The sequence below is a fragment of the Suricata suricatta genome, chromosome 5 (assembly GCF_006229205.1).
Source record: "Suricata suricatta isolate VVHF042 chromosome 5, meerkat_22Aug2017_6uvM2_HiC, whole genome shotgun sequence".
NCBI classification, from domain to species: domain Eukaryota; kingdom Metazoa; phylum Chordata; class Mammalia; order Carnivora; family Herpestidae; genus Suricata; species Suricata suricatta.
The window spans coordinates 145,903,068-145,925,408 of NC_043704.1; the positions used below are offsets into that span (position 1 = coordinate 145,903,068).

The window sequence follows — 22,341 nt, forward strand, 5'->3', positions numbered from 1 at the left end:
GAAAGCAATCCCTTATATTTTGTTTTCAAATTAGAGAATGCTATTTGTGAGTAAAAGCTTCAAAGAGGAGCTATTTCATTGTGTGTTGGACTCTGAAATAGCACCATTGTATATTAAGGTATATTTTCCTTTAGACCTGAACACCATAATTTCAGTTTTCCTTGTCTGTTCTAATCCACTTCCACTATTTGAGTGAGTCAGATCACCAGCAATTATTTAGTTTTAGGTGTTCTGGTTTCTATTGTGGAATAACAGGAGTGGCTGAAGAGGAAAGCCTGTATTTTGTGGCTAAGGGAATAGTTCAAAGGAATAATTCACATCACTCAGTGGTGTTAGTTTACTGGAGCAAGATACAGGGAAGCTATGGTCTGACTCATTATTAGTGACCACCATCACAAAGGCATCACTGAATGTGGCCCTTATGCCTCAGGAAGAGTGGAAAAAATATGATTTTAAATTAGAATCTGTCACATGTCTTTATTTTTTTATTAAAAAATCTTTTTAATGTTTTATTTATTTTTGAGAGAGAGAGAGAGAGAGAGAGAGAGAGAGAGTATGAGCAGGGGAGGGTCAGAGAGAGAGGGAGACACAGAATCTGAAGACGGGTTCCAGGCTCTGAGCTAGCTGTCAGCACAGAGCCTGAAGCGGGGCTCGAACCCACGAACTGTGAGATCATGACCTGAGCCAAAGTCGGATGCTTAACCAACTAAGCCACCCAGGCGCCCCTGTCACATGTCTTTAAATTTAAGAAAGCTACTCACATTCCAGGAGCCTCATCCTTATCATATGGGAATGCTACTAAGTACTCCTAGGGTTGCTAACAGCAATAGTGTCAAAATATACGCAAAGGGGATTGCATGGGTTTAAACACTTGGAAGCATAAAGATGTCAATGGACATTAAATAAATATGGTGGACAGGCCACACGAGATTCCCATTTATTCATACCAGGAATAAAAAGTGCTATAAGCCCCAAATCATGAGGTTACTGGGAGGAGTGGCACAAGCAGAAGAGAATGACAACATGTTTTTGGAAGATCGAAGGCAACTGGAGAAATGGCAAGGAATTTACCAGAAAAGAGGAGGACTGAGTTTTCCATTAGCAACTTGGCCACTGGAAAGTCAGGGACCTTCAAAAACTGTGGAATTTTAAAATTCTGAGAGAAAGTAACTTCCAACATAGAATTTTATGCCCACGCAAATTACCAACAGTTGTGTAGGCGGATACATACATACTCAGGGATTTGAGATCTTTGCTTTTCACACACCCTCTCTCAGAAAATGACTGAAGAAAGTGCCTTAGAAAGATGAGGAACACCTGAAGGAAGAGGGGCTTGCAGATCCAGTGCACGACGGAAGGCCTGACACAGAGGAGAGGGGAACGGCCTGCCCCTGTGACGGGTCTGCGGCAGCCCGAGACGGAGGCACAAGATGAAGGCCACAGTCTTGGGAAACTTCAAAGTTTATTGATGCTCTTCAGGTTTGGGTGCACCAATAAATATGGCATTTTACAGATACATGAAAGCATTGGAGAGAAAAAAAAAGCCAGCTATAGGTGCATAGAAAGTCAAGATAATGAAACAGGCAATTTCTTTTTAAAAATGTTTACTTATTTTGAGAGAGTGAGTGTGAGTTGGGGAGGGACAGAGACAGAGAGAGAGGGAGAATCCGAAGCAGGCTCCCTGCCGCCAGGGCAGAGTCTGATGTTGGACTCGATTGCATGCACCATGAGATCATGACCTGAGCTGAAACCAAGAGTTGGGTACTCAACTGACTGAGCCACCCAGGCATCCCAAAATGGCAATTTCTAATCGAGGGAATATAAAAGTTGTATAAGGAAAACATGTAATCATGGTATCATACTTGAATCAGATGTTAGAAATAGTCACAATAGTATGTAAACTATCAAGTTAACACAAATTTGTGACAAAACTACTTGGTAAGATGAGAACAAAGGAGCAGCAAAGATTAAGCTGTACCTTTGTCCGGGAAGGTGAGAGCAAGGAAGAGGGGGACCAAGCAGGGGGTCCCGGAGGGGTGAGCGCTGGAAGCCAACCAATGTGTGACTAATCAGTAACAGTAGAAATACAGCATTTAGAAATATTGAAATGGGGGCTCAGTTGGTTAAGCGGCCCACTTCAGCTCAGGTCATGATCTCACAGTTCGAGGCCTGTGTCCGGCTCTGTGTTGACAGCTCAGAGCCTGGAACCCCCCTCAGACTCCAGGTCTCCCTCTCTTTCTGCCCCTCCCTAACTCGTACTCTGTCTCTCTCTCAATAATAAAAAATGAACACTAAGAAAAAGCAAAATTGAAATAAATGTCAGAAGAAACAAAGAGGATGGAAATGTTTACTTTCCAGAAGTGCCGTTACAAGGTGAGAAAGTTTCCACTGAAGTGTTCTCCGAACCATCAGTACTATCTTTCAAGTATCCTCATGTACTACGGTGGCCAAAAGCAAGTAAAACGTGAAACTGCTGGAAACTAGGTCAGCCCCTTGGACTGGTGTGGTCTGTGGCATGTGGAGATGCAGGGAAAATCTGCAGCCAACGCATCCCATAACCATCAGTTCTTCCCTGGGGTCTGAACTCCAGGGAAAAATCTAAGGTAGTTCTAAGAGTTCCATTGAAAATTGTTAAGAAGGTTGGTTCTGATACTCAAATGGAGTTTGGAATGGACCAATGCAAGCGGATACAACATAGATTAACTGTTGGGCACCGGGCTGTTTTATGAGCATATCATTTACCATGAGGGATAAGTGTGCTTTCCATAGGGAACCAAGTGTTCTTGGTGAATGAAGTGCTCTCGTGAATAAAGGTCACTATATAGATGTTGGAAGAAATATAAAAGGGGTTTTCTCAATGCAAATGAATCAGCTACCCTGGATGATGGGCTCCGTTTTTTTTTTTTTTAATAAAACTGGTTACATATATCTATAAAACAACTGGCCAGAGTCATTTTGGTACGACTTTGCCACTGAGGCATTGTGTAACCATTGGCCAAATATATATACTGCATTGGTTACAGATAAAACAGGGTTTACAATCGAGACTGCATAACCAGAGAAATAATATGGAGAATGAGTAAAAATCAACTTGGATAGGAAAAGAAATGGGATCTTAATACAGTACTTGATTCTGCAGAGAATAATAGTGGTCATTGTTAGTAATAATTAGTTTGCTTCCAGATTCTACAGCTGTGGAATTCCTCCTCCAATTTATTTGATTAAAATTAATGTAAACTAGATGATAAAAAAGACTCTTCACTGTGATTTGGGAAAAAACCTTAAAAAATTTAGAACTAAATCCATTAAATATAACTGTCTATAAATAGATCCATAACCAGTTCTTGGATTACATAAAATATCTATAAAGAACTCACAGGTGAATAAAGATAAAGAAGTTCAAAGACAGAGCAGCCCCTGTTATCAAAGGCTTAGTTACTAAGTACCTTTGCCCTCCGCCAGTATGGGCAGGCCATGGCTGGGGGAGGGAACTGTAAGGCACGTCTGCACCAAGAGTGTGTGGCCATCAGAAATCCACATCACAGAAGGGTCTCAAGGCCAGAGAGATGAAAGCAAAAGCAACTGGCGAATTAGTGGTGCCTTGGAAGACCAGAGGCACTTAAGGGCTAGAAACTATGTGAACCCTAGAAAGAGGACAGTTGTTTTTCAACTAAAGGCTGTAACAGAACCTTTGCTGGATAATAAAGCCAGGCATTATAATACAGCTAGCATTATCCATGGGCCCTTTATCCTTAGATAAACACTCCCCCAAGGGGTGGGGAAGAATGATGGGGAATCTGTTAGGAAGCCCTCTGTGATAGGGCCCCCCACCTGCTTGCCTGGCTTCATTTTCAGGACAGTCCACCTTGACCTCCTTTGTTTTCCCAGATCATTTGTGGTTCTTGGCAAAGGTGGTTGGATTAGCCTTCTTCTTCAACTACTAAACAGCTTCTCATCTGGAACCCCTTTTAAGTATTTTCCAAAGCCTCCTGCACACACAGCCTTCCCCCTACTTTAGGCAGGACCTGTCGCTCTCTGCAGCTCCTCCCTGTTCCCAGAGTACCTTTCACAACAGGCCCTTGACATGGGAAGGGTGGGCAGTGTTTTCACCTCTGGAAGCCCAGAAAGTGCTTGGCTCGGTACACTGCAGTTCATCAGAAACAAGAGAACGCTGGGGGTCCACCCCACTCATTCTATGGAAAGAGCTAGATTTTTTTCCGTGTGGTCTCAACTCCTGGAGGCTTGTGTCACATCGGGGTTCTACTCTGCCTGCAGATCTGGACTGTGTGGGCCTCCCTGACTGGTCCTGCTTTTCATACCTGTGTTCCAATGAGACAGCATCTTGGCTTGCTGGGCCTCTGATGCCCCAGGTTCTGGGTGACCCTACGACCCAGGCCAGACACTGTTCTGTGTCCTGCCTGCCTGGCCTAGGAAGTGAGCTGAAAGCGGATTCTGGGAGTCACTCCCTCTGTCTCTGCTACTGGCTCTTCGTACCCTCTTTGGAGCACATGTTGGAAGTGATCTTGACTGGAATCGAATCAGCCATGTCCCTTGACTTGTCTCATTTTGCTTGTGGTGTCCTCCCAGCTAACAGCTGACACTGGCCTCTGGATGCTCCTGGTGTAAATTTCTAGGACGTCTCCCAGATGACTTACCACCTTGTCTGTGAGCGCTTTGTTACCCTGACTGTGAGATGCCTCAGATTTCATTACTGCCTTTACTGCACACATGACCCGAAATGCCTGCCCCTCCCTACCTAAACATGCCATATTATAGAGCAGTGGCTAAACAAAACCTCAGCCATGGTTTTCTGTCCTGATGCAATGAAATCACAACTAACGGCATCCATATAAATGATGGCCTGAATGATCACACACGGAATGTTGATTTCCAGCATAGGAAGGCTTAGATTCTAGAACTTTGGTGCCATTATTAACAATCGTGGCTTCAAAATCTGAATAATACAGGATTATTTGGAGGAATCAATGCTCTGTGTGGAATTAAAAATAACTCATGCAGTATATAGGAGGTATTTCTGTGACTTTCACATGGTGCCTTTCTTTGATGTCAAGTAATGACATGGAGACAATCTCTAAGACGGCGAGGCCACATGATGTCAGTCAGCTAAGCCAAATGGAGTCACTGGGCACGACCTGTCATTTCTCATGTGAACAGTGGGTGACTTGAGAGAACACCAAGTGAATGGTGGGAAAAACAAGCATAATTAAGACTGAAGAAGGGATGCTTGGGTGGCTCATATGTTGGTTAAGTGTTGACTTCGGCTCAGGTCATGATCTCACGGTTCATGAGTTCAAGCCCCGTGTCGGGCTCTGTGCTGACAGCTCAGAGACTGGAGCCTGCTCCGGATTCTGTGTTTCCCTCTCTCTCTGCCTCTCCCCTGTTCACGCTTCGTCTCTCTCTCTCAAAACTAAATAAACATTAAAATAAAAAAGACTGAAGGAGTTTGGCAGTCAACACACACACATGCCTGCACACTCATTCGTGTGGGCACATATACACATTTGAGGTGAAAGAACACTGTACTAGTAGTCAGAAATGAATTCTCATCCCGATCCTGCAAGAAGAAAGGATAGCAGGAGGAATTAAAAATTATCAAGCTCTTGTGGGCTGTTACACAGTTTCTTGGATGCTTCTTCATTTAATTGCCAATTATTACCTGTTATATGCAAAGCATCATTTTAACTGAAGAAGGCAGGGGTAACTGATAACTCCAATGGCAAAGAATGAATGCATGTAGAGTTGGGGTGAACATACAACTCACTAGCTGTGGAACTCAATATTGCAACTTTTTTCCTTTTTCCTTTTTTTTATCCCCAGTCTTAGGAGGTAGGGATTTTTGTTCTCTCACTTCTACAGAGTGAGGCGTAGGGATATGCAGCTAGTGAGGATGGAGACGGGACGAGGGCCCAGCTCTACAACCTGGAAAGCCTGGCTCTCTTTCCTCATCCCTGCTGCCGCCTGCCAGCCATCCTTATCTCTATCTTGATCTGGTCTAGATTTCTTCTCCTACTGAACTTGGAAGGGAAACAGTACAAAGCCATTCACGGTCCTCTCAGCTTTGATCGTCTATGATAGTGATACAGTAAAAATACAAGTATGTCCCCATGGTCCATGAGGGTAGGTTTGTGAGGCTTGGGGAGAAGGCACAAGGAGTTTCCCCGAGGAGATTCTGGGTCTGCAATGGTTCTGGTCCCAGCGTCCTCTTTGGAAGAGGCATCCTGATCGCAGTTGGGGTGGGTTACAAAGAGGCTCTCATAGCTGACGGAGGCGAACAGGAGTTTTCTGGGTGAGCCAGCCACTGCAGAGCTGCGGTCCACGTAGCAGATACGGGCTCCACTGCTCTGCAGCTCGGGCAGGCTCTTGGATCCGCGCAGCGCAGGAGGATACAGAGTTCTTCTTCCATGTGCAGACTTACTTGTCGAGCCCGCTAAGCTGGCGACTACTTACACGATCAATAATGCATCAGGCGTCAGGGCTGCAAATGCATTATCCCATGTAAGTGCACACTACTGTTTCCAGTTTTGGTACATACTTATTCAGGGACTTATTTTTTGGTTTGAAGATGCCACTTCATAATGTTCTCATCTTGGTTGATTCTTTTATTTTATTTTGTAAATGCTTACTTATTTATTTTGAGAGAGCGAGAGAGTGCAGGAGCAGGGAAAGGGGCAGAGAGAGAGGAGAGAATCCCAAGCAGGCTCTGTACAGCGCAGCTCCTAATGTGGGGCTCGGACTCACAAACATTGTGATCATGACCCGATCTGAAATCAAGGGTTGGACGCATAAGAGCCACCGGAGTGCTTGGGTTGATTCATTTAAAAGGAAGAGCGGGGCCAAGGTGGGGAAATACAAACATCAGAACACAAGGGCACAAACGCACTGTTCTACAACGTGTAACTTCCATGTGCAGATTGCATTCTATTTATGTGTTCAGGTCTGGACATGCATGTATAATTCATGCATATAGAATGCATAAATGCACCATGGCAAGGTGGAAAAAGTTGGACTCATGGCATCAAATGATTTAGATATCAGTTTTTAGCTCTGAGACCTTGGATGGGACCTTGTTCTCTGACCTCAGTCTTCCCATCTGAGAAAGGGTGTCATGAGCACAAAGTGGGAAACGCAAGGGGCCCTCTCTTTGGTACACGCAATTCAACACGCAGAAGTAAACGGTAATCAGGCTAGAGAGTTCATCACCTGCAGGTCTGAAGAGTGGCTTTCCCTGAGGTCCTAATTTCCAGATTCCTTAAGGTTGAACTGGACATTCCAAACCAAGGATCTGATGAGGTATGGCCCTGATGGTGCACAGCCTACCTTCTAGTCTCCTGAATGTAGTCCCCCTGAACTCCTGCAGTCAGTTTACAAACAAGCAGGTTGATCCTTGCTCTGTAAAAGTTGACCTCAAATACCTTTTAAATAAGAATATGGCATCAAATACTAAAGATGTGTATTATTTAGAGAATTCTCTCCACAGCTCTTCTAGAAATAAGATTCATATTTATTAACTATGTTAACATTGTTTTTAATGTTTATTCATTTTTTGAGAGATAGAGAGAGACAGAGCTGAGTGGGGGAGGGGCAGACAGAGAGAGGGGGACACAGAATCTAAAGCAGGCTCTGGGCTCTGAACTGACAGCAGAGAGCCTGATGCGGGGCTCGAGCCCACAGACCGTGAGATCATGACCTGAGCCGAAGTCAGATGCTTAACCAACTGAGCTGCCCAGGTGCCCCCCCCTTTTCTTTTTTAACATTTTTTAATGTAAGTAATCCTTAGACATTTAAATATAATAATGTATAATGATTGTATTAATGTAATAAGCTAACCATTTAAGGACCTCTAACAACCTGATACAGACTGAACTGATGGAAAGGTTTAGGAGCCACGGTCCAAGGGAGAGAATTAGAACGAGCGGTTAAAGTACCTGGGGACCATCAGTGTGTGTGATGTCGATCCCTTAGCTTTTCTAGGAGAATGTCTGCAGTGCAAAGATGGGCTTTCTTCTGGAACGTGTCTGTATATCATAGGACCACACATGTCCCTAGAGGATCTGTCTGGAAGGGCCACACTGGAAAAGGTTGGAGTGTGAGAATAGTAAAACAAAGAAGCAAACATCCTCCAAACAAAGCACTTTCTTCCACACTATAGACAGATGGGCCCCTGAGAAGTCAAGCTGCACACTTCAGATCAGACTAGGGTTTGGGAAGCTCCAGCAGGAATCATGGCGAGAAGCCGTCTGAGTCAAAAATGTCCACGCTACTGACATGAGTGAGTCCCTCCCTAGCCCTCCTTTGCCACTCTGATTTTAGGAAAGTGGGGGAGAAGAAAGGCTGAGGGCTGGGGATGACCATGGAGCTAGCCTTCTCTGCCGTTTACCCCTTCTGAATGGAGAGGGGACAGAATTATTCCTCTGGGCTTACTCTCTGGTACCAATCTTGCCCACACTAAGCACGCCACCAGTGAGTGACATTTTCACGACATTCACCACAGCGTTGAGAATGGTCTCTTCTCATCTTGTATAGTATTTTTAAAATGCATCCTGCAAGCTAATCAAGGGGAGGCATAATTACAGGCGGAGGGCAAATAACTCCCCGTTCCTTTTTTGAAAAACGTATTCCAAGAATCTGGAGATGCTGGCGGCAGAATGGAGGATCTCTCCCGAAGAAAACTCATTAACAATGCAAAGCTGGGCCAGGAAGGAGGGGTTTGTTTTTGTCTTTTTCATTTTAGTTTGGTTTTTCCTTCTGAGGAGTTAGACTAGGGGCCAGAAAAGTATCTCTGTGAAGGGCAAGAGAGCAAATACTTTAGGCTTTGCAAGCCACATGGCTCCCCTGCATCTATTCCACTGTAGCGGTGTAGCAGGAAGCTGACACAAACAAGTAACCAAGTGGGTGTGGTCGTATCTCCACAAAACTCTATTTAGGGACACTGAAATTTAAATTCATATAATTTTCATGTGTTATGAAATATTCTTCCCTTGATTTTCTCTCAACAATTAAAACAATGTAAAAACCATTCTTATCTCCTGGTTGGAAATAGGTGGTGGGCCATATCTGGCTGGTGGGTCCTAGCTTTCTCTTTTTCCCAGTATCTTTTTTTTTTTTTAATTGAGGTGCAATTCACAGAACAGAATAACCCATAGGGTGAAGAATGCGGTGGTATTTTGTACATTCACAAGATTGTGCAACCGCCACCTCTAATTCCAACACGTTTTCATCACTCCAAAAGGTAAACCCACACCCAATAAGCAATTTTTTCCCAGTCTTCCCTCCCCGAGCTTCTGGAAGCCATCAGTCTGCTTTGTGCCCCTGTGGATTAACCTATTTCATGTAAGTGGCCTTTGTGTCCGGGTTCTTTTGCTTAGTTTGGTTTCAAAGTTTATCCATTTTGCAGCATGTATCAGCATTCCATTTTCATTCCTTTTTATGGCTGGATATTCATACATATATGCATATATGTATACTATATGTTTTATAAAATATAAAATAGTTTATTTTTAGAAGTAGCTATTGATCTAATTACTCATAGAACTAGACTTCTCCTTCCGATTTAAGTTCTTCTTGAATGTCGGTTAGAAGGATATCCTAAAACATAATAAAGGGTGAGCCTCTCTGATACTTAGTGAGGGATCATTAGAAGCTCTCTCTCACCAGCCCACCCAGCTGCTCTCATCATTGCCAGATACCAGCACCTGGCTAAGTCAAAGTTCATCCCATAATTAATCTACCAGTAGTAGCATTGGATAAGGCTGATCATTCTCTAACATTTTCTTTCTTGGCTTCAAAGATGGGACATCTTCTTGGTTGATCTCCACCATACAAGACCCTTCTTCCTGGTCTCTTACTGGTTCCTCCTCTTCTCTCCAACTTTTTAACACTGGAGAGTCCCAGAGCTCAGTCCTTGGTCTTCTTTTCTTTTGCTGTCTATACCTAGTCCTTTGTTCATACCATCCAAACATCCCTTTAAATACTATTTACATGCTGATGACTACAATATTTATACCTCTTACCTAGACAAGGCCTCAAACTCCAAATCTACTCACACACCTGATGACTTGACATTTTTCTACTTGGCTATCAAATAAACATTTCAAAGTCCAACACATCTGAAACTGAATTAGTGATTCTTTTCCCTCAACACATGCCCCAGAACCTCTTAAACCTGCTGTTTACCTACAGCAGTTGATGGCAACACCATTTTCCCAAGTTACTTGGGCCAGAAACCTTGTTGGTTGTATCCGCATCTGCTAATTTCCTCATGCAGCCAACACACAGAAAATCCTGCTGGGCACTTCCTTCAAAATATATCAGGAATCTAGACCCTTCTTCCTGCTGTTGCCTTACCTGCACTGCTGTGAGAGGCTCTTGTCTGTCCTCTGCTTCAATCCTTACTCCATCCCTCCAAAGTCTTAGGAGCTGCTGTTCTTCACAGAGCACCTAAAGCAACCTTTTGCAAACATAATTAAAGTCCTATAATTACCGAGTAAAAGCCGAAGTCCTCACAATGGTCTCCAGAGTTACACAAGATCTCTTCTCTGCTCGTCATTCACTCTGCTCCACTGCACGCTGGCTACCGGGCTATTCCTTAACACACAAGGCATACTCCTGCCCAAGTCTTTAGCTCTACTTGTTTCCTTCACTTGGAAGGCTTTCCCCAGAGTTCTCTCACCTTCTGCATCTCTTTCTCTGGTCTGATCTCAACAAGCTTACCCTTGAGCACTTCCTGTGATTCTGAAATCTGTCCCTTGCCTCTGGACTCCTAATTTTTCTCACCTTGTTTTACATTGTTCCTCCTTCTACGTCACTTATAACCTTAGAATATTCATCCATCCATCCATCCATCCATCCATTGTATCCCCAACCAAAGTGTCGACTTGACAAGAGTCAAGATCATTTCCTGGTTTATTCACTGATACATCCTAGGTGCTTAGAATAAAACCTAATATAGAGGAGATACTCTGCACATATTTGTTGAATGAATTCCACTTAAGTTTGAAAGAAGACAAAGATTTTGATGTCAGGAATACTCAGCATGGTATTATTAACTATGAATTGGAGGATGCCAATTTTCTCCAAATAGTTTTGCAAATTCACCAGAATCCCAGTTGAAATCTCAATGGGATCTGGGTGGGGGACTTCATAAAATGATTCTAAAATTAATCTTGAAGAATACATGCCAGAGAATAGCAAAAAATTTTTGAAAAAGAATCTATGATAGCCCATAATAATAATGAAACCAGAGGGCTCTTGGTGCTGAACAAACAGAATAACCGATAAAGGGCACTGAAAACCAAAAAATATACTTTAAGTATCTTTAAGAATTTAATGTTTGATAAAAGTGACTTTTGAATCAGCAGTGAAAAGCGGGATTGTAAGGCAAATATCAGTGAATCACTTGGTAAATTATTTGGGAAAAAGACCAGATTCTTAACTCCTAACATATCCTTAAATAAAGTTTAGATAGGTTATGGAATTTACATAATAGTTGAAACTATTAAATTAATTGAAGAAAATATAAATACTAACTTAATTATTCTTCAGTCAAAAAGGTCTTTCTCACAATGATTTTATGAAAGAAAACAGGATTCCAAAAGATGGATAAAGTTGATTACATTGAAAATATGCTCAATAATATAAAACCCAAAGGCAGATACACTGGAGAAAATATTTTCTTTATAAAATTCAGGATATTGTACCATATTACATGGGATTAATGAGCCTTTCTAACCAATTAAAAATATATGTAAATAAGCCCAAAGATATATGGTCCGAAGACCATAACATGAGTGCATATAAAAGAAAAAGAATTAAAAGTTAAGCATTTCTTAAGTGGTAGATTTAGTTAGTAATCAAATAGCTGGAAGTAAATATAGCAAGATAACCATTTTTCTCCTATCCAATGTGCGAAGATTAGAAAAGAGAAAAAAAAACGGTGCGCGCTTGGATGGGGGGCGGGGCGCGATGGGAGGCCCACCCACCGCTGCTGGGAGGGAATCGAGAGCGCCGCCGTCTGGCCAGTGTGGGACGTCGCACCGGGAACTTTAAACATGCATAATTCTTTGCTACAGCAATTCCCATTTCAGAACTGGTCTTGAAACTAATGAAATATGTCCGCAACGATTTAACCACAAAGATGCTTACCGTCACTCTGTGAATAATATCATGTAATGGGAAAAAAGTAAAATATCACAGAATAAGGTACCAGTTAATAAGAGCTTGGTAAACCAAAATACTTTCTTGGCTACCAAGACAATTTTTAATCTAATCATGATTGGCATAATATAGTGCTCACCCTACAATGCCGAAGTGTCAAGATGAGGGTAATACGCATGTTTAGAAATCTCATTTAAGACGAACGTAAAACACACATGTAAGGGTGTCTGACAGGGCATATTTAAGACATTAATATTTCCCATCTGCGAGTGGAATTATACATGCCTTTTAGTTCCTGTTTCTATTTATTTGTATTTTCTTATTTTCTATAAAGAGTATATTTCCCTTTTATAATGAGAAATAAGATACTACTTTTTTTAAGTTTATTGATTTATTTTTGAGAGAGAGTGTGAGCAGACAGGGGCAGAGAGAGAGAGAGAGAGAGAGAATCCCAAGCAGACTCTGTGCTTAGCACGGAGCCTGACATGGGGCTCTAACTCAAGACCATGAGACCATGACCTGAGCTGAAATCAAGAATCAGTTGCTTAAGCGACTGACTGAGCCACCCTGGTGGTCCAAGACACTACAAAGTTTTTGAAAGGATGTGTTGTTACTTTTGAAGAATTATAAAAACAAGGTCATGTTGAGCTAAGAGGAACCCCCAAGGGGGTTGGTTTTGGGAGTTCCCACTGTTGGGAATTTGTGGATGGAGTTGGGAGTCTAAGAGCTTGGGAAAAAAAGAGGGCAGCAAACCTCCTTCTTCTCTACTCACCACCCCTGGTAGGTAGTGTGCTTACCACCCCATAGTATGGAGAGCATGGTCCTGGTTGCCAAGTCTTGTCACGTCGGCAAGTCCCTTCCGCCCACTGGCGCCCATGCCACGCACCCTCAGAGTGCTGACATGCATGGGGCGAGGGGCTTTTCTTTCCTGGAACAACATCCCTGAAGGTGGAGCCTCCCTCCGGGTTCCTAGAACGCCATGTGCAGCTGAGTGTCAGGCTGCAGCTATGGACTATTCTGTCCCGATTTCCTCTGTCTCTCTGGCTGGTTAGGGAAGTGCCCGTCTCCATCCCCCCACCTTTTTCCCAAAATGTAATGGATAGCTTTCATTGCTTTCTAGATTTCAAAGTCTTTTTCTTAAATCCAGGTTCCTCTCTCTCTCTCTCTCTCTCTCTCTCTCTTTCTGTGTGTGTGTGTGTGTGTGTGTGTGTGTGTGAGACGGGGTACCCCATGCATTGTAGCATGGTTAATAGCTTCCCTGGCCTCTACTCACTGGATACCAAGCACCCTTTGCCCAGAATGGTGACAACCAAAATAACACCAGGCATTGCCAAATGTCTCTGAAGATAAGATTGTTATATCAAACACAGAAAGCCCTGTTAAAGTTGAAGATAAAAAATATTATTTTTTAAGGTTTATTTATTTTGAATGATAGAGAGATTGAGCAAAAACAGGGGAGGGGCAGAGAGAGGGACAGACAGAATCCTAAGCAGGCCCTGCGAAGTTAGCACAGAGCCCTGTGTGGGGCTCAGACTCACAAACCATGAGATCATGACCTGAGTTGAGACGAACAGTCAGAGGCTTAAGCGACAGAGCCACCCAGGCGCCCCCACAAATTATGTTTTAATATAAGAATATCAGAAATATTGCATGGGACAACTGTGTCCCAAATACTGCCTGTGACACGCACTAAAAAATTGTTGGTTGTTTTTCTGAAGTTGAAATGGAACTGGGTGTCCTGTCTTTTTACTTGCTAAATCCTGAAGCCCTACCTGGGAGGCAAAATCGCCCCCAGTTGAGAACCATGAATAAGAGGCAAGGACTATTTTCAGCCCTCTTTTACAGATGAGGAAATGAAGCTTTGGGGGAGAGAAATCCTTGGTCTGAAGCCACACGGAAACAAGGGTGCGGAGAAGAGATCTGAACCCAAGTGCCCTGATTACAAATTCCCGCTTTCTTCCGGGACACAGAACTGCACATCTTTCTCCCGAGAGGCTGAAAACGGCGAGACCTCTGGGTCAGGGCCACTATGCAGACTGTACTCGAAATCACCCACAATTGCATTCTTTCCATATGTTCTCTGAACACAGCGATCCCTTGAAGTTAGCTATTATACCATGTTTAACAGATGGAAAATTAAGGATCCAGACTTTAAACAATTTACCCAAGTATATTTAGCTAGTAAGTGGTGGGGCTAGAATCCTAAAGCAGGTCTGACTTAATCCTTACTTGACACGGTGTCTCTGGCTGGTGTCCTTTCTTCCCCTTAATCACCTAGGTCTGACTGAAACCTTTTAGCTACATTTTCTGGTTTCAGAACTTTGATTCATTACATTGGAAAATCAGGGATAAAAAGGATGAACCAGTCCAGAACTCTTTTCAAATACTATTTCAGACAAAAGCCGACTGGTTTGCTTTTTAGAGATGATGCATCCCATGTAAGGAGCCGACCAAAAGAACATAGTGTCAGTGGTTAACCTGGAAAAATCTGTCGGCTTTCTCATCAGTTTCTCAGCAATTAAGAGCTGATTCCCTGTTACATTTTTTAAAAGAAAACATGGCGTATTTTGGCTCTTTGTACCCAACGGGGAGGTGCTTCTAAGAATTACAACAGTTTTGTAGGAAGTGGTAATATTCATCCTTCAATGCCCACCTCAAATCTCACATTCTTTTTTTTTTTTCTAAGTTTATGTATTTATTTCTGAGAGAGAATGGGAGAGATAGAGAGAGTGGGGGAGGGGCAGAGAGAGAGAGGGTGAGACAGAATCCACACCAGGTTCCACACTGCCAATGCAGAGAGTGACACAGGGCTCGAACCCACAAACTGTGAGAACATGACCTGAGATAAAGAGTCAGACACTCAGCCAACTGAGCTCTTTCTAGAACTTTCATTGACTGTTTCCTCCTCACATGGAACTACTATTTGTTTCCTCAACTGGACTTTCCTGGCACTTTTTATATGCCTTGGTGCATATATTTATATGTGTATATGTATCCCCAATTATTTACTAAGCATCCCATATTTATTTTCTTTGGAAAGAAATAAAGTAGAACATCTATGCAAGAGACAGTTAGAAATCTTATGAACACGTGAAATCAGCTCCTGTCTCTGTTTCAGTACCTCGTCTCTCTTTCCCAGGTGCCTAAGGCAAGTCCTTCCACGTCCATATTAGCAGCTTGCTGAGTTACGAGCATCCCAGGAGTTCGTCAGGAAGATACCTTAGTGCCTCACAACTGAAAGAAAGTGTGGCCCCCAGACCAGCATGATCGGCACTGCCTGAGACCCTCGGAGGAACGCAGTCTCAGGATCCAGCCAGACCCAGGAAATCAGAATGTGCATTTCACCAAGACTTCCAGGTCATTTACATGCATATTCAATTTGTGAGATATCCTGCCTTTGAGATCAGCAGCCGATGGATGGCAAATACATGGAACAGGTAATGAAGAAGCTCTTGATTTTATATACATGGCAGGCATCACTCATCAATCACAACCATGTTCTCACTGAACCACAGTGCTGCTTCAGAAGCTTCTCTGGGCAGTCACGGCCAACCAATTAGTACGGAAACCAATTTGCACCTCCCCGCCTTTCCCCCCTGATCTAGATGCCAGCTTTCTCATTTTCCAGATAAAGAAACAGACTCAAAGAAAGAAAGCAATCTGGCAAACATTACACTGCTCCTTCACGGCACAGCTGGTATTAACTACTAGTGTCCAGCTTCCTGTTCTAACGTTTTCTTGTCCCACCATGCCAGAGAGTTGGGCAGACATAGCTCAAAGCAGGCCTTACAATTCTTTCTCCCCATCCCCCAAAGAGCCTTGGGTTACCTGTCACTGTCCTCGCAGTGTGGTGTTAGAAAGAGCTTGCACTCTTCCATTGCCCCCAATCTTTAGGTATCACTCAATACTTAGACAGTTTTCTGCTAAAGGAGAAAAAAAGACAACATATTTTACATCACCGTTGAACTCTAGTCACGGGACCTTGACTAAAAATAACCCATCCTGTCTCTCCCCTACTTCACTTGAACAAGATGGCTTCCATGTTTTCCAGGAAACGCAGTAGTACAGTAATTCACCAGTGACTTGAGATGCCCTCAAGCAAGCAGAAAAGACCACTAAACAGTGGCCATCTTTCCCTGCCTCCATTCCCATCTCCTTGTTACGCTACATCTCTCCAAACCCCTCTAGCTTAAAAAAAATTAATGGCATTCATTGTTTATAAATGCTTCTGTTGATCTTTCCTATTTCGGTTCCTGACTGCTAGTGGAAAAACTCTCCCTACTTCCCCCTCCCCTCCTTCGCTGAGCATTAAAAATAGCAACGGGAGTTGGGTTGGCTCAAGGCTTCATGTTTGGAGTCCACAGCCTTAGCCCTCTGGGTCATCAGCTCACATCGCAATACCCTGGACGCCAAGCTTTCCTTCTGCTCTGTGTGTTTGGCTTAAAATGTTGAGAGAAGACGTCCTCCTTAATGACCACTTTCCCATGACCGTCTGAGAACGATCTGATCTGAACGTAACATCCCTGACCCGGGTATTGATAACCGCCACTGCCTGTCTTCTGCCTTGTTGGGGGTCTGCAGTTTTCACAGCCCCATTTGCTTTCTTCAGAACCGTTCTGGCTTAAGCCTTGAGAACTGGCATTTCTCCTTAGGTTTCCGAAGAATGGAGTGGTCAGTGTAGGCTTTCTCCTTCTCTCCACCCCCAAGGTGCCTGCCTAGGAATAACAACATTTTGTACATAAAGATGGCTCTAAATACAGAGACCAGTTTTTCTTGGGGCGCCTGGGGGGCTCAGTTGGTTAAGTGTCTGGCTTCGGCTCCAGTCATGATCTCACAGTTCGTGGGTTCGAGCCCTGTGTCGGGCTCTGTGCTGACAGCTAGCTCAGAGCCTGCAGCCTGCTTCCAATTCTGTATGTCTCTCTCTCTCTGACCCTCCCCTGCTCACACTCTCTCTGTCTCTCAAAAAAAAAAAAAAACAAACAAACCCAAAACAAACAGTTTCTGAGTTTCATAGTCCACAAGGAATATTCACACATATCACTTTATTTAGTTAATAGTAGATTCCAAGAAGTCGGTGAAGGTCTACCAGCTGTCCAAGGTCACTCACTCTACAAAGAGTGGGCCACCCCGACTCCTCTGTACCGTTCTGCCCATCTCCTGCTCTCTCTGCAGGTCTGTAGTTTGAGTTTGTTTGCAGTAATCCACTAATAGATGTTTGCTGGTGCCACTGATGATGACTGTCAGGGGTAGGGGACGAAGTTTCACTTTCTCTAAAATGGGACAAATGGGTAATGGGACAAAGCCCTTACTTCTTTGCCTTTGTTGGCTCCTGGAGGTTTTAGATTTAAGCGTCAAGCCAGAGAAGCTTCACTGTGATTCTTTAGGCAATGAGAGAGTGACGCGTTCCTGACAAAAGCAGGAACTCAACGTCGGTTTGCTTTCAGATGAGGTTTGGCAACAGCGTGTCAATGAGGATGTCGAGATGGATAGAAAGAACACACCTGAAATAGTTCCTGTGTGGAGAGGTCAGTGTGCGTGGGCTGGGGGTTCTGGAGGAAGGGGACGGGCGGAGCCAAAGCTGTCCTTGACTCTCTGGCCGGGAGCTGAGTGCATGCAGCCACCACCTGCCCCAGCAGAGAGGTCCTCAGGGACGTGGGACGTTTTATGGGCCAAGATGCTACTTTGTTCGCCTGTGGACATCTTGAAGCATTTTGGCATCGCCAAGGCCTCTGGGTGGCTAAGTCCTGGCTGTCAAAGTGAGAGACTGGCCTGCGGAGAGAAGGTAGGTGGACAGTATCTCACCCCCCCCACACGCCCCCCTCCCAAGACAGGAAATAGGGAGAAGCAGGGAAAGTTACTATACTGGACACTACTGCTTTCGGACGCTGTCTCATTTACTCTTTATACCAAATCTACCAGATAGGCATTTTTTAAATTTCTACTTCTAAACTGAGAAAACAGATGCTCAGAGAATGTTCCTTGAAATGTCCTTTTCAATCAGGGGTAGCAGGCTGATCGAATGCCTTCTGGGTGACACAGAGGCCTGGTCAGTGCCCCTCCTCTGTTTTAATAAGTGGCTCTTATGACTTTTCTTCATGGCATTAGAACAGGGTCGATCTTCGATTGTATGGCTCCATGGACAGGCTGAAGTGATGTGGACTCTCTAAACAATGTTCTCACCATGGCGGTGGACGCACACATCTCCCTGACTGAGGGTGTGAGTGCACGTGTGATATGCACGTGAGTCAGTGGTCATGTGGCTGGATGTGCCCGTGGGTCTGTGGTCATGTGGCTGGAGTGTGGAGGACAAGGCAACCGGAGGCTTTTTCCAGGTAAGCCTGGCATGTGATAGAATAATTTATGCTTTGTTTTTTCTCCATTAATTGCCAGGCAGTGTTTGGTGAGCTACAAAGAAAATGCTTTAACAGTATTTAGCAATGGATTTCTTCCCCCTACCCCAACCCCTATCTGCAGTCCCTAACAACTGGGTCACAATGCACAGGTGTCTCCCATAAACACACACATACACACACACACGTGCACTTGCATGTGTGCCCTGCCTGATGCTTTGAGCCCCAGATACACACACAGCACTGTCCTATATTTTACCACCAGCCTAGTTCTGTCACTGTATATCCACTGTGACTGCACCACCAACAGGGCCGTTCTAAAGTAGGTCAGTGGAGCGCTGTCCGTGAAAGCAGCCGGATGGAAGTATAGGACGCATGTTTTACAACGGGTCTGCGTCTCCCGTGTTCACTACTGGAGATGGCCCGTTCCCACGGATCCCTAGCCTCCAAACACGGAATTCATGATGGATCCAAGGGCAGGCAGCCTCTCTGTATCCGCCGTGACTTGGTCTGAGCCTCAAGCAGGAAGGCATGGATCAGCAGTATCCCAGGCAAGGAAGTTTCAGAGCCTCAAGTTTAGAAAACTCTCAAAGTGTATGCAGGATGCATAGTAGCACCCACTTTCTGACTGCTCGAAGTCTGCCTGGGATGATTCTTTCTCCTTTCCTTCTGCCCTGGGCACCTTTCTTATTTCCTGATGGATGGGACACAGACAAGATCTGTGAAACACTGTGGATCATGGGAACATGGAAACACATACATTCAGAACGTATTTGCTATGCTATCACTATACTAGCTGGTGATCTATAGGGAATGGCTAAAAACTGAACAAAAGACCATCTTAACTTATCACTCTCCCCTCTCTGGTGGGTAACTTATGCCGGGAAAATACTTTCCTGTTTTGCCCCTAAGTTATAATCTGAAAAGACTCCTAAAATACCAATATCTTCTTTGGGGCACACAAACCATTATTCTTCCGGGAGGTTCTTCTTATGCCATCATTCAAGAAATCAGCAGAGCGTTTGCAAACATCATGATCTATAATTTAAGAGGGACAGTGTCTTTCCTTTGGATGAGTTTTCAAAAATGACTTTCCCCCTGGTTTGTGACATTTAAGACTCTGGTCAATTACTAGTAAAATGAACAGTTCACAGGAATAAAATCATGCATTTTCTTTGGGAAATTTTTATTTTCTGGAGATCTTCTCCACTTGGTGCCCTTTCTTATTCTGACGAGTCATGAGACGCTTATGCACGGGGTACAGGAGGGAGACAGTGTCCATGTCTTCCTAATACCAGCTTGTGTACATTGTGAAAAACACTTAGGAACATATGCATAGGTATGACCAACATCATACATAGGTCTTGACAAACTAGATTCTGACAGTTCCTCTGGCTTCCTGACATACCCAAACTGGCCCTTAAATGGGGTTCAGCTATTCTCCCAACTGTGATCTGGCTTCTGGTCCTCCCAGTCGGGTCACCTGGATGGGGTGGGGATAGCCTGGGAAGGCCAGTGAGGGCACTGTGAGGCCGTTAAGCCCACCTTGTCCTCCAAACGCCATAGTTTGTCATGGACAGAGGCCCAGTGGGTCTTTAGCTTAAAGTGACAGGGGCTCCTTGTCAGTTCTTCGAGTTTCTAGATACCTTCTATCTCCTTCCTTTTGCTACCTCCCAGGCTCCTCACTTGAATTAATGAAGATGTCAGACACACAGTCAGTGCTCAAGGTCTAATGGATAAATGGTTATTGAGATTACCTGCAGGTCTACCTTCAGACTTCCGAATATTTTGCTTTGTGTATAACGAAAATGATCAAAACCCTAATTCTGATCATATTATTTCTTATTGGTTAGAGACTCATTTATCTAGTCACTCATTCACTGAACAGATTCGTGCTGAGCAACTGTTAAGAAGATCGGTGCAGGGCTTCTTGCTGGGGACGCCTGGAGAACACGTGACCCGCAGCCTCCGCCCTCCGCAGTTTCAGCTGCCACACATGCCCTTTGCTGATGAGTGCGACCACACTACATGGCCTGCCTCCTTTCAACTATGCGTCGGGGAAGACGTATTTCATAGACTTACACTATATTAGACAAAAGACGCTTTGAGACAGCATTTGCTTTGGGTGGACAACAAACTACAAGAGATCCAGATATTATGACTTGACTCCTTTGAGTCAAAAGAAGAAATTTTAAAAAATAGAAGAATGGGTGGGGAGTACAGGGAACCAGGGAAGGGAACGTCACCATCAAAGTCCTTATGAGAGCGAGTGCCAGACAGGACTGCCACTCCCGATGAACCGATTATTGTCCCAGAGCCGAGGAGGTCCCAGATGATTACATTTCACAGATGAATAGAAAAGGGAGGAGTCTCCAAGTAGCCTTGGGGGGAGGCACTGGGCGGGGAGATGAAGCCACAGGATGAGGCTGAGGGATGTGATGTAGAAACTACAAGAAACCCTGTATGTAGGTTCATCAGGCAGCCCCAATCTACAAGAGATGTATTAGCCAGGCATGTGGGCCCCGTGGCATTTCACTCCCATATGCCTTTGGTACTGAGAACATACACTGAAAAACTGAGAAACAAAACAAAAACAGGGCTTAGGAATGGAGACGTGGTGTAACAATAGAACAGGTGGTAAATGCTGAAATCAGTTAAAATTAGAAATGTCTAAATAGATGTATAAATCTTACTATAAGATGTACATAGATCTTATGACTTATTCTCAAAGGTCTGACTTGCAAATCACTGGAGTAACAGTAAAAGTCTGAATTGATAAGAGTGCCCTACTTAACTGAATCAGCATTAAAAGTTTGGTAAGTTATCTGGAATAGTAGAGAAATCAAAACACCGTATTTTATTTTCACTTTTTAATAACTTGAGAAGTTTAGAATAACAAGGGTCTTGTGAAAACCTTAGAGCTAATCATTAGGAGGAGACTAAGTTACATATCTTCTAAAGCACAGAGGTTATGAAAGGAAAGACCACACAAACCACATGATGAACACAAACACACACATACACACACACACAAAATGGAAGGAACAGAAAATGAAAAATAGAAATGTATAGTAGTAGAAAGAAAGCCAAATACTTTGCTTATGAATGCAAATCCATAAATCTCTTCGAATTTAGGGAAAAAATTCAAGCTGGGAAAATAAAAAAGCTAAAATCCAATTATGCTGAGTTGCCACAGCAGCACTTTGATAACATGACAAAAAAAGATTTAAGGTTAAATGTAAATAAAGGCAAATATAAACAAAACTAAGTTGGAAGCATTACTGTAACAGTGGCAATTTGGGACACAAGTATCACACAGGATGGGACGGCCTTGTATTTGTATGTGGATATAATGGAAAATAAAGATATCTCTGTTATGACCCTTTGTGCACTGAATAACTTTGCGTTAAAATACACAGCACAAAGGGGAAATGAAGAGGAAGGCCATGAGGAAGAAATAAGGCTTTTGTGTCAAGCTTCCTTTAGGGCAGGCTGGAGCCTTACTATACCTGGGAATAACTTTCAGAGGGGTTAGGAATTTTCCATCTTCTCTATTTTGTTTTAAATTTACTTCTATTTCTTTTATTTTTAAGAAATCTTTTATTTCCTTATCTTGAAAGAAAGAGGGCATGTACAGGTGAGGGGCAGAGAGACAAAGGGAGAGAGGGAATCCTAAGCAGGCTCCATGTTGTCAGTATAGAGTCCAGTGCTGGGATCGATCCCATGAAACGTGAGATCATGACCTGAGCCAAAATCAAGAGTTGGGCGCTTAACTGACTGAGCCATCCAGGCCCTCTAATTCACTTCTATTTCTATT

At 43.7% G+C, this 22,341-nt stretch overlaps 1 protein-coding gene across 1 annotated transcript in view; it reads right to left on the reverse strand.

Annotated features, from left to right (window-relative positions):
* The window catches only part of STAC (SH3 and cysteine rich domain), a 136,581-nt gene that overhangs the window by 45,955 nt on the left and 68,285 nt on the right, over window positions 1-22,341 (reverse strand). The window lies entirely within an intron of this gene.